Source organism: Osmerus mordax, chromosome 1 (genome assembly GCF_038355195.1).
Source record: "Osmerus mordax isolate fOsmMor3 chromosome 1, fOsmMor3.pri, whole genome shotgun sequence".
NCBI lineage: Eukaryota > Metazoa > Chordata > Actinopteri > Osmeriformes > Osmeridae > Osmerus > Osmerus mordax.
The window spans coordinates 8,630,656-8,639,288 of NC_090050.1; positions in this window are offsets into that span (position 1 = coordinate 8,630,656).

Below are 8,633 nucleotides of genomic sequence, written 5' to 3' on the forward strand. Positions count from 1 at the left end.
AAAGGCGATGTTGACATGTTTTGGGGCTAGCGAAGGACGTGCTAGCATGCTTGATTCCGAGACAGGCTTTGCACAGGTCTGAACAATTTCTCCCTGAAACCACACGATGCAGAGGCAAACCGGGAGGGCTTTGTTTCTAGTGCTCTCTTGTGATGGAGAGGCTATAGTCAAGGAGGGAATAGCCATTCAATTAAAGTGCAGTTAGCTCACCGCAATGCGTTAGCTAACACTACAGCTTGGAAGGACTGGTTCTCTTAACAGGTATTAGGTCTAAGCTATATGGATAGCCCAGCCACAACATGGTAGCTAATCCCAAAATAAAACTGAGCAGAAGGTACATTCGAAGCTCTGAAAATATGCGCTCAGTTTTAAAGGATGTACTCCCATGTTCGTTGTGGAAGTTCTTGACAGCTCCCCTGTGAAGAGTAAATTAAATCGCACTGAGGAGTAGCATAGATGTGGTAGTCACTAGTAAAAGAACAAGAATTGGCTTATGAGGGTCTGACAGTGACTTAAAGATGGGGGGACGACGACGACCATACATAGCACCATACATTCTACAATTGTATTTGTGTGTGTGTTTTTCTCAGTAGGTTTCAAATTCAGGTCTTTGCTTTGCAGGACACACTACATACATGCAAGTATAATGCATTTTCGAAAGTGCTTCTTGAGATTATGTCACTCAGCCAGTGGATTTGTGATGCACATAAGTGTACACACTACTCATGCACTGTGTTATTAGCTGACGAGCTAGCTAGGTAAGTTCACTCAGCGAGAAAGTTGCACCCACTCGCTTCAAGCAGAGAGAGACATGTTTGTGCTCCATATACAGCATTTTTGGTGTGTGGAAGTAATACATGTATGGTGTAGCTAGCTGTCTGTGTGCAGGATAGAGTAGGATCTAGGTACGAATTAGGACTAACCTCAGTAGGAACTTTTAGTCTGTAGGAACTATTAGTTTGCACAAGAACGTCAATCAAGTCTCGTATTACAGATATGAATATATGTTTCCGTTGTTTAAATGTTTTATGTAATTTTTATGTTAAATGTTTAAATTGCTGGCATGCAATAACTCTGTGTTCTGACAGTCAGCTTGAGGCTCGAGTCTGAGCTTCAGTTTAGCATGAGACTGACAAAGTCATGACAACAGGGCAACTGTAGGGATACCTCCTAGAGTACATTTTTTCATAACAAAGCCTGTTAGACATTTTAAAAGATGTAGCCTAAGACCCTAAAATCCATATTCGGAAAAGCAGAGAACCCATGCATTGCTACATTGGAAGGTTGGCATGACCATACACAGAACAAGAACAGAGATGAAAAAGTTATGAACAGGTTTTTCAATAATTAAGACCACTAATTGTATGTTGCCAATCTTTACTCGTTCTCGTATATGGTTTCTTCAAAGGCTTGCTGCCGGACAAACAACCCATAGCATTTATACTGGGTAACATTTAAACAGCGTATTAATTCTGTCATTGTGGAGTGGGCTACTTCTGAACTAGAAATGTGTCCTGCCAAATAAGCAAATAACATGAAATAACAAACAGTATGGAAACTATTTAAGACCACTAATCAAGATATTATCTAAATTTTAAGTTGAAGTATTTACATTTGTAGAAAATCACGCTGTATATTTGACCAAAGCCAACAAAGTTATCATCTTTCTATCATCACCCAGAAACAACGTTACGATTCACATCAGTGAGTGTATGAATTTATCAGGGTCAGGTTTCAAACGCATCTTCAGAGACTCTATATTGAGTGTTTCATTTCTGTCAACTCTATTCTCCCTATATTGTCCCTCTGGTCTCACTACATTGCAGTATCGGGCATTGCTTATGTTCTCTTCACTCTTTTTCTCCCTGGAAAACTAGCTGGTCTTTGAGACCCTTTTAACCCACAACTTGAAGAAGAAGAGAGGACAAAAGCTGTCAGAAGAGATATCAAGCGTGGAGCAAGGGGATCACAGTGTATGCAATTACACAGAGTTCTGTGTATGTGTGTGTGTGTGTGTATGGGTATGTTAAAAGTAGGGGGTTCTACATGCCACAACAAGCTGTCTTTTTACCAAGCAGTCAAACAATACAATGATTTTCAGGCTTTGCTCCTGACATAGAGGACGGCCAAGTGGTAAATTATTTTCAGAGTCTTTGGCGCCGAGGGTTGGAACACATTCAGCTCAGAGAAAGAGCTATTTTGAGTTGAGATGCAAGCATGAGGGCTTTGTAGAGTGGTTTTGAATGCCATAACCATTAAGGCTTCATGGACTGCTTTTACCAAGGGCTTTTGGGTAACAGAGTTCTGGCTGCAGTGGAGCTGGCATAAGACATTCATACTATGTTCCGTTCACCAGTTAGATTCGCTTTTGGAGCACTTAAAACATATGGAAGAAAAACACCTACTTTTCTTTTCAAACTTTTCTACATTGACTATGTTCAATAAGCATTGGACATTTCTCTGATTTGTACATCTCTTAACCTTTTTTCACCGACATTCCAAGGGTTTGCTGTGTTTCCCACTAAGGAAACAGGATTGTGCTTGGTCTTAAGCTTGAATCCATCACTGATCAAAGGAATAAAAGGTTATTAACTATTAACAATGATAATAATGATGAGGTATTGATACCAAAATAGGTGTACAGCATATTCAACGCTAAAACATGTCATTATCTTGAACTGGCTTTCCAACCAAGACTACATGCAAGAAAAAACTATACAGCATAAAATATGTAAATAGGAAGTATTCTGAACTTCAACTAGATATGCCTGAAAAATGTTTTCATCATACTGTAACCTTTCAGAGAGTGGGTAGATCATTTCTCTAGAGTCCTGACTTTTAGTAATAATCCCACCATAATGCTGAGCACCAATGGAGCCAGAATGAAAGAATGAAAATAAAAAATTAAGTCCACCAATCACTTCACACATTGTTGTGGTATGTTTCCACATCAAAACCCGTTTGCACCAGTCTGCAAGACTTCCTTACACAACAACAAGGGGTTGTGTACAGGTATAGACACAAAAACACACAGGCAAATAAATCTAAGTGAATGAGAAAGTCCAGTGATTAATGTGACAGACAAGGAAAAAATCTATTCCTGTGAGACACAAACACCCTGAAAACAGCTAGCCTTGAGATCAGAATCGGCTGTGTCAGCCTGCAAGTGGGAAGCACATGCACAGCAGATAGGCGCTTCGTCTGCAAATGCGTGGGCAGGGTGTACGCTTGGCAAGTTCCCATAAAGTGGGACAACATCCAGAGATGGATACGAGACTGAAGAAGAGCAAGCTTCTCTCAGAGGCCAAATAGAAGGGGGGGAGGCAGGGGACATAAAAGAAGAATTACAATTAAAAAAACACTTTTTGTATGATTCTTCTTGCAAAATTCTTTATAAACTGCCTATACAGTCATGAACATAAGTGGAAAGAAGATAATAACAAACCTCTAAACTAGCACTATTTTAGACCTACATGTTGTTATTTCTTCAAGCAAAGCTTCCAAAAGGATCAATCTTTTGTACATATTTGAAGTTATTTCCAGTATTGGGCTTTCCAGGGCCAACCTGTACACATCTTAAGACCACATGGTCAAAGTCATTAAAAAAGGGAAAAAAGGTTTGTTTGACTGCTTGTGTCAGCAGTACAGTGTGAGGGTTTACCAGGGTTTTCACCAAGTACAGTTGTTGTTTATAAGGACAATTCTTTTTAAAATCAATGTAACTATGCATTCAAGTAGCAAGACGAACGTACAAACAATGTGTAAATTACTTCTAATCTGCGTGTTTCCTAAACAACCACCCCTCACATTTCCTGAGATCGTTACAGGCCCAGAGGACAGAGACTGCCAGCTGCCCAAGGGCCAGACCATCTGTATCTAAATGGGGGGTGGAGAGGAAGATCTCCCATCGCATGACTGGCCCGGGCATCCATCTGAGAAGACTAAGAGCCACTTTCTACTTGAGACTCTATTTTGAACCTCTCCATATATAGGCTCTGAAGGGTATAATATACCACATTAGAGCAAATTGTGTTGTTCAAGTGTTGATTTAGAGTTAGGCGTACTGTATGCTGGAAAGTATGATTCATGCATCAAATTGTGTTTTGATCCAAATGTGTATGTGGCTCTCTCTTGCCAGGGTTATTGATAATCAATTTTAAAAAGGTCATGATGGCTATATGAGAATGGAGTTCATTGCTGTCAGTACCACTGGGGCACCCCACTAGGCTAAGGCCATGAGAGAGTAGAGGGTAATGGCAAGCTGACTATACTCCGATCACCAGGTGGTCTATATATGCAATCAAATGTGCTTGATACTAGCACCCCGTCACTGACATTTAGAACATAGAGGGGGAAAGAGAGAGAAGGAGGATGCAAGAAAAAGTAGGCATGATGCAAGAAAATGTATGCAGAAAAATTGAGAATATAGAGAAATAAGGGAAATCAGAGGAAATCAACTAGGATGTAGTAGGTAGAGTATTGTCAAAGTCACTTAGAGTGAATTGTACAAATATTGACTGACTGAATGATACGATACTCAATGCCTTGACAGAAAATAAAATTGCAATGTAAAGTTATACTAAGAACCCAAAACTAACCTAAAGACTTTGCACGTAGTCGAAACCCGCATGTTCTGAGTGCATGTTATTATTTATTTACCATTGTAGTCTGCAGTTTTAATAAATAAACAGTTGGATCAAATACTGGACCCAAAAATGCCATACAAGAAAATAATAGCATGCACAATTAGACTATACCGTATCATCGGCTGATACTTAATTTCAGTGTTTTATTTCGTTGTCTGAGGGACTAATATTACACAAATGCAACACGAAATTGGCAAGAATTATAGTAAAATATCTAAAACTGCTTACCTCATTGACCGATGTAGAAAACGTTTATGTTTGCAAGATCGTTTCCAAACGCTTACTGCTGACTATCCATCCTGGAATAATGTTCGCTTCACGTTGGCGTGCTTTATACTAGGCTCCGTTCCTCTCCCGCGTACAGAGCCATGCACCGGTGGAGAGTCCACTGTACGTGAAAGCATGAGAGCGTGTGAAGTGTATGACTGCAATGGACATCATTCAGGTCCTGTAAATGCGACCCTTTAACCAGGTTTATGAATGCCTTTATAGAAAAGACGCGTAAATAATTAATTTGACAATGTGTACCACTGCTAAGGTAACATACATTTGGTTTGGTCGTCAATCAGCAATGAGACGTAGGGAGCCCATGTGTTAATAACGCAAAACAATGGGATGCAAAAATAACTTTCAGATGACTGGAGTTTTAATAAATATTAAAAACTGTGGTTGACATGTGCATTGATTCAAGAGACAATGCTTCCATCGTGCGTTCATAAAACGTAACACACATGTTTATAATTCCCTTTCGAACCATAGACCCATGAAAAAATTAAATATAACCTAAACCATTCCATTTTACATTACATTAATAACGTCCTACAGCTTCCTAGCAAGAAGTATTGTAAAAGTGTTATTATGTAATCTCATCTATTCAACATTTTACTATGCTGTCTTCATATCCTGTCTTTATTGTTAATACATTTTTGTTGATTCCTCAAACTTCCACCAAGTCTATACCTCTGAGGGAAAAAAGCAGTTATCAGGCTGTCTTAGTTTGACAACAGAGCTGGCAGAACTGTCACTCTCTCTCCCACCATCTTCCTGTAAAATGAATAACATAGATTACACTGATGTTAGGTGGTCAAGCTCACTTGGCATACTACCATCCTATAAAATGGCAGGTCATATTTAGTATGTCTTGTCACGTTGTAATGAATAACATGTAAATGTATTTATAAGATAACGTATAGAATACAAGTTTGTACCTAGATGCTCACCCATTGAGTGTTTTATTTAGTCTAATTATATGACCCAGCAACAGTGGCTCACATTTGTGTGTGTGTGTGTGTGTGTGTGTGTGTGTGTGTGTGTGTGTGCATGTGTGTGTGTGTGTTGATGTGACAACATTTCAATTGTATCTTGTATATGCTTAAAGTAATCTATGGTGGGGTAGACAATGTCTCAAGATAATTAAACATTCCTCATTAATACCTTGGCTTGTTGACCCCATCTACTGATGCCTTGCCCATCAGTCTAATTGCAGAAACCACTTTAGTCTGATTCTATTGAAACACTAGCCATCTCCTGCCATCTCTGCTCCAATAATGAACTGTCTTTCAAAGGACTTTCCCTCTTGATCCAAAATCAAAGGAAACCGGAGCAAAAAATTGAGTAAATTGGTTTAGATCCAGATAGTAAGGCCCTTATAAGATGCTTATGAATAGTAATGTGTTAATAAGACTATATAAATGTTAATAATATTAGTAAAGATTAGCGCTAGGATTCGGTTTAAGGTTATTGTAAATTGTGATAAGCATTGGGTAATATCTAATGCCCTTACAAGATGCTTATTCATATTAATGATGTGTTAAAAGACTTACAATCTTACTCAGGCTTTATTATCTATTAAGTGACACTTACTACAAGTACCTGGATCTAAGGTTTTTCCAGTCAATCTTCCTCCTCACATTGAGGCTATGAGATCAGATAACATGCTTTCTTTAGACGTTTTGATATATTTATCTTTAGCCATTTATCATTGAGAAGCAATTGGTTAACAGAACATAGGGTCGGACTCAGTTATCAGAATAGTCCTGCAATTTGCTTACCATCAAGAAAACAGAATCATGTTTTAAACCAGGAAATTAGATTAATAATGTTTTACTTTAATTGGTATATGCTTTTGTTTTTATAAAAACCTTGGGATCCACAAAACCTATTATAGTTAAAGCATGTGAAGCAAAATGTAGTAAATGTCATTATTTCCTAATTTTTCTAAAATATGTTCTTTCTTCTATTCTCTGCATTATACTGCCCCCAAGTGGTACAGATAGGACTATCACCAACCACAGTTTTCTACATTCTATATTCACTTTTATTATATACAACTGACGCAGCCTATTTTACTTATTTCTTAATCAGCCCTTTATCTTGCTGCCTGATTCCTAAACAATCTGAACAAGGCTTTTTCAAATGTTCGTGATTTTCAAAACTCAGAGTAGCATCTTTCTCTCTGTCTCTCTTTCCCCCTCCCTCCTTCTTTCCACCCGCCCTGCCTTGCCTATTTACACCTGTTAAAGTATAAGGCGCATGTTGTCACAGCCTTTCAGTTTGTCAAATTAATAGGCTGTACCCTGTGGCGTGGACACAGACAGATAGCCGCATTGTCGGATTGTATTTAGTTGAAAGGAAGTGTGAATTTCACCTGAAGGTAGGCTACCTGTTTACCTATTTTTGTCAATCGCATAATGCATGAATTGGGTTTTCTATTTAAAGTTCAAGTTACGTCAGTTTGTTCTTGTGAAAAAACTAGTACAGTATGAATTATGTTTATGAGGAATTGTAGTCGGACGAATTTAATTGGTTTGTCGTTCCGAAGTTCATCTCGAACAATGCGAACTAGTCGCTCTTATTCAGGCGTGTCCTAGGGAAGTGTGAGAAAACACCTGACTCGCCCTAATATGAAATGAACTGCCGTAGACACGATTTCATAGTCCTCATAAAAAAATAATTGGGGTCTACCAGAAAAACAAACAAACAAGCGATGTAGTCTTGCTGCAATATTCCTGGTTTACTAGTATGTCCCTTTTATTCTAGATATAAAAAATAAATAAACCATACAATACCAGTCGTACCAGTACAACGACAGTATGATTCATGGCATTGTGAACCTATTATTGAGAATGTTCGTTTGTGAAGAACGGGGAGAGAGCATTGAGTGATCAATACTATTATTGTCCAGCATTTAACTGAGCTTGGCAAAAATATACTTGTCTCATGCCATTAAACTCTCTGAGGGTCTTCCTGGTTATACTTAAAAAAAACCTTAATACAAACCATAACATAAAACCTGACCAATTGTTTTACTGTAAAACTTGAAATTCAATAAGTCTTGGTATTTCTTTAGAATATCAAATTGCATCCTGAAGGCATGGAACTTTTTTTTCTTCTTTTTTTCTAATCTTTGCTGGATGGGATATTCAATATAATATTGTTCACATTGTAAACATATCTGTCATTCATGGAGTGGATTATGACAAAACAACAGGATTCAATCCCCTCTTGGTGTGTTGAGCTGCAATCCTCATTTTCCTGAGTAGGGGGTCCCTAGCCTAGATATTACTTTCATTTCTTCTTCAATCAGTGACTCGTAGATTACATTATACAAGGCCTCAGTGTAGATGAATGATACTAACAGGATGGGATAGGCTTCACTTTATTTGTTTATTACGTTTACAGTGCAGGAAGTGACTCAGCAATTTTAATTTGCTAAATGAGACTTGGATGGAGTTTAGTAGATGTTGCTGCATTACTATATAGTCACATTAAAAAACAAGGAATGTCTAGTTTTCACATGAAAAAAACATGATTAGAGCACATTAGGCCACTCATATTTTGTTTGGGTCACCAATCAATTCATCCGGCTGGGTGCGGCAAATATAATTTCTATGTAAGCTTACTGAATACCCTAAAGAATAGATGGGGAGATACTTATGTACCTCAGGCTGTGCATTGAATCAGCAAGACTGTCTTACAAAGTAGGCC